This window comes from Gastrolobium bilobum, unplaced genomic scaffold (genome assembly GCF_033153095.1).
Source record: "Gastrolobium bilobum isolate Gb01-03AN ecotype WA unplaced genomic scaffold, APGP_CSIRO_Gbil_v1 utg58649, whole genome shotgun sequence".
NCBI lineage: Eukaryota > Viridiplantae > Streptophyta > Magnoliopsida > Fabales > Fabaceae > Gastrolobium > Gastrolobium bilobum.
In genome coordinates this window covers 138,887-146,682 of record NW_026895723.1, presented here as the reverse complement: position 1 = coordinate 146,682, position 7,796 = coordinate 138,887, and the positions used below count along the sequence as shown (strand labels likewise).

The following is a 7,796-nucleotide window of genomic DNA, read 5'->3' as shown; positions in this document are numbered from 1 at the left end:
CCTGACAAAAAAAAATTTAAAGGAAGAAAGAATGAGTTTTTGTTTTCCATCGATGATAGTAAGAATTTCATTTGAATGGGTAAAATTCTTTAATTTTCTAGAAGATTCACAGTGAGGTGGAGATTGAAGATGTCTAGGTCGCTGGGAGAGAAGAGAACGATTAGATTTAGGTTTGCTAGCAATTTTATTTTATTTTTTAATAAAATTGTTTCATGAAATTTAAAAAAAAAAAAAAAACATACAGTGACCCCCTTTGTAACACCCTCCCTTGTATGCATCCAAGAGAGTGGTTTGCTAAGCGGATTAGAGACTTAACGTTATCGTATGAAATTCTCGTTTAGTAAAAACTTTTTCATTTAATATCAATTAGAAAAGCTTGCTTAGACACTGACTTGGAGAAATAAATCAGCAAGAAAATTCAAAAAGGCTTTCGCTGCGAAACTCTGATTTTTCCCGAAAAATGATCTGTCTTGAAAATATTATAAAAAATCCGAGTACAAAAGTTTACAAATATCTTCTTTGCTACTAAGAAACTAGACATCTGGGGCTTCGCGTACATATAAATTATACGCGAATCGGAGGCCTCACGAAACAGAAATATTTTTCCTAATTAAATTGATTTCACTCTATGATTTAATTCGAATATCAAGCCTGCCTCACATTCTGAGTAATAATATATATATATATATATGCTCCTAATTATGCGGGATGTTATACCCTTTGACCCCTTTAACCCAGGAGTCACTGAAACCCGACCGGGTTTTTGGGGTTGGAGGGGTCGATATGCATATAGGGTCCAACTTTTGACCCCAACCCTCTGAGAGGCAGAGCCAGGGTTGACCCGGGTCAACCTGGGAGGTGGGTTGGGGTTTTAAAACACTGCTTAAGACCTTTTAAGAGAGAGATAGAAACAAAGGTGTGAGTCTCACTAAAAAATAAAGACAAAAAAAATAAAGGTGTGAGTCTCACTTCTTTATGTTTATCTCTCTCTTAAAAGAACCAAAGTTTGTGTCCTTTAAAAGGACACACACTTTTCCCATTAATTAATTATTAATTTTATATAAATGACAACCTTTAGATAGACGAAAATCAATGGCAGAGATGAGAAGTAAGACATGTAAATCTTACACTAAATTCAAAAAATCTTTCATATATATATGTGTGTATGTATGTATGTATGAGAAAAATATTTCTCAAGTCACGTGAGATATATTTCTCTGGTCGGGTCAGATTTTGGTGCCGACTCGACCCAACTTGATTTTTATAGGTCAGGTATTTTGACTCGACCCACTTTAATTTGATCCAAGTCAGGTCTGACTTGGTTTGAATTTTTTTGAACTAGTTCAGAACTAATTCGGATCTGACCTCACTTGGTTTCTGAAGTGGGTCTGACTTGATTTCTGAAGTGGGTCAAATCTGACCTGACCCGTTTTTGACTTGATTTCTTCACAAAATTGCGATGAAATTTTTACGTTGCAAATGACAAAAATTTCGTCGGAATACTTTTTGTCGAAAAGCAACGAAATTTTTTCTCTTATGACCAATTCAAGGGTATGGTCCCGGACGTCGAGAAGATTCAGTTGACCCTTCAGCTTTTGCTGTTCAAGGGTATGGTCGTGGACGTCGATTCTCTAAAGGAAAGCTGTTATGCACTCATTGTCATCAGACCAATCATACTGTTGACCGCTGTTGGAAGTTTCATGGCAGGCCACCTCCACCTTCTCGGAATGCTCATGTTGCTCAGGCTTTCTCTCGTACCTCTGCTCCAGAGTTACCTTCCAGTGCACAACCTCCAGCTGCTCTTCTGAATGAATTTGTGACTTGGTGGTCTGAAAAGCAAACAACAGGTCCTACTGCATCCATTGCTCCCTCTGGTAATTCTTTTGCTGGCATCTCTCAGTTGCACTCTATAGGCCCTTGGACTCTTGATTCTGGGGCTTCTGATCACATTTCTGGTAATAAGTCCTTATTCACTTCCATTTGTACTACTGATTCTTTTCCCATTATTACTATGGCCAATGGGTCTCTGGTCAAATCAAAGGGAATTGGCACGGTTCTTCTTTTACCCAATTTATCTCTGGATCATGTTCTATATGTTCCCGATTCTCCTTTTAACTTACTTTCTGTTAGTCGTTTGACCAAATCCATTGACTGTGTTGTTGTTTTTTTACTAAAACCTCTGTCATCTTTCAGGATCAGAGTTCGGGGAAGGAGATTACCAAAGGATGTGAGTCTCAAGGCCTCTATTATCCAGTTCCCTCTTCTTCAGCCTGCTCCACTCTGGATTCTCCTCTTACTATCCATGCTCGTCTGGGCCATCCTAGTCTTGGAAAGCTTCAGAAGATGGTTCCCCATTTATCGTCTCTTTCTACTTTAAATTGTGAGTCTTGTCAGTTTGGGAAACATACTCGTAGTACGTTTTCGAGTCATCTTAGTCGTCAAGCTGTTTCTCCTTTTTTCTGTGGTCCACTCTGATGTTTGGGGACCCAGTCGTCATTCTTCTACTTTGGGTTTTAAGTATTTTGTTACTTTTAATGAAAAAGCGGTCTAAGTTGTTTTCTATTTTTCAGTTATTTTATAATGAAATAAAAACTCAATTTGGTATTCCTCTTCGTACTTTTCGTAGTGATGTTGGGCATGTTGCCTTATTTGAGTGAGCATGGGGATTGTCCATGACACTTTCTGTTAGTACTTGTAGTTTGGAGTTGTATAACCTGTTAGATGGTCCGGTTTACATTGTTGTAGTTCCGTGACTAGAGCCACACTTATATTATCTATGTTATGAGGTATTTCAGTTAGCTGTTTTATTGTAATTACATACAAGCGATGTTTTATTAATTGATTATTAAGCAAGTTGGTAATGTTAATGGCATCATAATTGAAAAGAAAAAGTAATTCCACATTTTATTTAAGCGCAGCTTAATACGATATTATGATAACATTACCGGATAAGGTGTCTATATATGGGAAATTTCTTCAATACTACGGTACTCTCTTTTACTAAAATGGAATTTATTTTTACCCATACTTATATGACAGTTAAATTTTGTAACAATATTCACTAATATGTCCCAAAGCATAATTAAAATGTAAAAATTACACAGAATACTTCCCAAAAAGATATAATAGAGACATCAGCAACTCCATCATAAAATGTAACAATGCATAAAATTCCTTCCTGATTTTTAGCTTCAACAATGTAAAAAATATATAATAGAGACAACACCTACTCTATCATAAATATTATACTGTTCAATATCTATTTTGCAGATGGGGAAGAATCCGTTTATAATTTTTTTTTTTTACAAATTACACTAAGTATGACTGATCATACACTCTTAGGAAAAGTATGACCGATTAAACATAGTGTAGTTTGTAAACAAAAATTTTGTAAATATATTATCTTTCCCTTTGTAGATAGTTTAATCTTCAATACTTGCAAACAGAAAAACACTAGTTATTGCAAAAACAATGTTGGATCGTGTGGGAGACAAAATCTTTGTATATAAAATTATTTAAAAAAATGCATGTCATAATCAATACTCAACACATGCAAGAAATATAAATCAAATTTATGCAAGATCACCAAAAGCATGTGGTGAAGAACAAAAAAAAAATTGAGTTCAAGAATTGCCCTTATTTTTTAAAACAATTTTCCCCTTTTACTATGCCTAAATAAAATGGATAATTTTCTTCCAAAATAGAATATATTACGTCTCTTGCAAATTAGAACAAATTATATTACAAGAGCCCTTTCAAAATTAACAAAATGATAAGAAATCGCATGAGGAGATTATTGAATGATATAATGTAAAAAAATTCACTGGAAAGCAATAGGAAAAAGTGGAAAGATTTTCCTGAAATCTTCATATTTATATAAAAAAGTGGAAGGTAAAAAATTTAGTGGTGTCTGTTTCATCAAAGAGACGTGTCTTTTCAAACTCCTCATTCGTATAAATAATTAATTTAAAATTAGTGAAGTATACATTAACTATGCATACATAATCAAAACACAATTTCTGCGGTGGTAAACTTGTGTACGAGTGTCACTAGTTCACAGGTCTACTATTATTATTATTATTATTATTACTATTATTATTAATTGTAGTATAAGAGACATTTTTTCACTTTTTCCTCCTTACGGGGCAATTCACTCTCCCGAATTTCATAGGAGTTAATTGACCGTTATCACAAGAATTATTAAACTCTTATTATATTATATGGAGATTAATTTTATCATTTTACACAAAAATAATATATAAGTGAAGTTCAAAAAAAAATGAGAAGACAAAAAAATAAGGATAAAACCCATCTTTTAATGGAATGTAAAAGTAACATGAGAAAATTTTCTAATATAAAATAGAAAATTATTTCCTTATTATTATTATTATTATTTTCTTTATTTTGCTTTACAAGAGCACAACTTATTATTACCGAAGTAAAAAGAAGCTCACTAGACATAAACCTAAGCATAGCATCTATTACAACAAACTAAATACAAGCTTAAAAAGAGGGGAGGAAACATAGATGGCTAACTTACTAGAAAAAAATATCCTCACTCTAATTATGAGGGGCTGAGAAAAGGAAAGGAAGGTATTGATTGTGATATCAACTTGTTGATGCCACCTCTGCTACTAGGAGATGATCCCAAGTCACAATTAGCAGAAGAGATATCCTCTTGCCATTTGGAGAAGAAATTTTGACGCAAGTGATATGAGAGCCATCACCTAAAGTGATTAATTAATTAATACCTGTCATTTTTTCACATGTTTGTGGTTCTTCTGTATCAGTTTCTATTCCTATTGGAGCAGAACCATCCTTTATATTCTTTCTACCATATGTGTTCTTGCAACCTTTACATCTGCAATTAATAGAACAACCAACACAATTCTGAAAACATTCACAATATTTCTTCAAGCAACGTGATTTATTGCAGCTGCATCCTCTTTTATGTCGAGCTGAACCTGATGCTGGAGTATTTTTCTGATCATCATCCCCGGTTCCAATGACTTTTGGATCGAATGCATTTGGGTTTTGAGATTCAATCTTCTTTCGAGTTAGAACAAGAGTATCTTCATGAATTGGTTTGTTGAAGCAATCCTTACAACCACAAGGTTCTAAGCAATAGACACCAGAAGCTTCAAACATTTTGATTTCTTGCAATTGCAACGTTTGCATCCCTGATCAGTTTCTTCCATTTTTCTCCTTTTCTTGTTGGAGCTGTTCTGATTGAAATCTTCTTCTGCTGGTTGAACTTGATTCTCTGGTGGATCCAATTCTCTTTTGGATGATTGAGTTACCAATTGTGAATGATCATGTTCTTGGCTTATAGAGAGATTGAAGGAAGAAGTGACACTTTTGTAATCTTTTAAGCTTGGAAGTGTGTTCAAGTTTGAAATAATTTCTGGCAAAGTGAAACTTTGTGAATTCCCATTGCAATTCGTAGGAAGAAGAAGATGGTTTTCATTAGCAATATTCTTCTCAACATACTGTGATGTAGTGTTTGAATTCTTATTTCTTTGCTCACTGGTCACTTCAAAGTCTATACAGCGTATCCATGAACCATGGTGCAAAACAAGCTTAAAACAAAAGAAAAAAAGAATCATTATAAAATGATTATGTCTTGTTTTATTATTTTCACGTCAGAAAAATATAATGATTGAATTTTTGCCATGATGTACATATAAAGTAATGATTGGAAATGCTACATCAATATAAACCATAACAAAAGGTGACTAGCAAGAGTGATATGCAATTATACACATAAATAATAGGAAAAAGGATGGTTATATAATTTAGAGAAAAGTTCACTAATGTCCCTGTAGTTTCCTCTAGAATCACTTATGCCCTTGTGGTTTTTTTTATCACATATGCTCTTGTGATTTGCAAAAGGGTATATTTTTTTTATCACATATGTCCCTGTGATTTTGTGATTTTTTATTTTTTACAAAGAACAGGGACATATGTGATAAAAAAAAATCACAGGGACATAGATGATTCTGAAGCAAATTAGAAGGGCATTGGTGAACTTTTCCCTATAATTTAATGGTGTACTAGTACATATACCAGTATAATACATGCACCATTTGCAGTTAGAATATTTTTTCAAGAAAAAGGTTTTTTATCTATATTTACAAGATAGAATATTGTTATTTCCAATTAGTGTTACGACTAATGTTTACTACCAGATTGTTTTATCGTTAGATCGATTATGTGAATCCAACGGTTCTGATTTAACTTTCTATAAACCTTCATTCTTCTCACTATATTTAATACTTTTTATTTATTTTCACATTTGTATGATTATGATTTCCCATATTTAATGTGAATATGGGGAACTATAACCATACAAATGTGGGAATAAATATAACCCTACGGTGAAATAAACTAGTAGTGACATTTGTAGTAACACTAATTGGTAATAACAATATTCTATCTCTATTTATAATGAGTAATGATACTCATATATATTCATATCAACCAAACATAACCTACAAAAATCATGCCTTTGAGATAAACTCTTGGATACATTCATCCAACCTAAAAAACGAGAAAACCCTAGTCCACAAAACTTTCCAACTTGCGAGAATAAGAATTAGGGTTGTCAGTCATACATAGTTGTACCCTTGTATTTTTTTTTATAAAGAGTTTGTTTTAGGACTCAAGCATGTGATCTTCACGGTCAGAACAAAAAACCTTACCAAAGTCTAGCTAGCCCTTGGAAACATACAACCTACATGCAATAAAATATATAATACACATAAATTTCCCTTTCCTACCTCATCATTTGTCTTCGCATTTGGATTGCTCATCATCAAAGCAACATTGGCAAGATTGTCCTGATGTGTATGGTCTGTGACTGTGGCTGCTATTGGCTCAAAACAATGATCTTGGATATCAAGTTCAGAACCAGAAGCAACTGAATCAACAACGTGCATTATCCCATCATTATTGGTGGTAATTTCATACAATTCTCTTGAGCAATGATGCGCATGAGTAGAATCTGCAAGAGCCAGATCACTTGAGTAAACATCATTTCCATATTCTGAAGAAACCTTAGCCTTTGATGTGCCAAATGAGTTGAAACAGCTAGCATGGGGTGATGCGAAAACACGAGGAGGGGATGAAAAGATGAGTGAATTGAACGTCTGAATATTGTTAAGAGACTTAAGGGGCTTCAAAGGAGATAAATTATTGATATAGTTGAACACAGGTGAATCCTCTAAGTTAGGGGAGGGAGTGTTCATTTGGTTCCCCTTTGGTGTCTCCATGTTCAGAGAGGCACCACCTCGCTCTTCTCTTTCTCTAAATGTGGTCTTTTATGAATTTTATAGATGAAATGAGGGTTCAAGAAGTGATAAAGAAAAATAATAATGATAATAAGTGTAATTGTTACCTAAATTAAGAAGATTTAATTGAATGATAATAATTAAAAAATTTATTTGATTGAATAATTATAATTTTTAAGCGTAATCACAGAACACTCAACTTGAATATTAAAGTCCTTTTATTTTCCATTTTGTGTCTCACTTGTATATTTACATAGTTTCCTTTTGTCATTGATAAGGGTATATTTGAATGTAGATTCAATGAGGAAGGAACGAGTAATTTTTCGTTTTTAAGTAAATATTTATAACACTTGAAAAAAATTACAGTAATTTTTTTATTTAACATTTAAGTTATCCATCTTATGACTTAGATTGGGCCTTGTACCCTTTGGACATACACCTTGCACACGTCTATTTGTTTTAGGAAATAAAAATAAAACAAAAAATAGACGTGTGAAATCTATTCTT

General features: G+C 33.3%; 1 pseudogene; it reads right to left on the bottom strand.

The window, feature by feature from the left end:
• Window positions 1-1,631: 1,631 nt before the first annotated feature.
• Window positions 1,632-7,271, bottom strand: LOC133294439 (CRC domain-containing protein TSO1-like; annotated as a pseudogene).
• Between the last annotated feature and the right edge of the window lie 525 nt (window positions 7,272-7,796).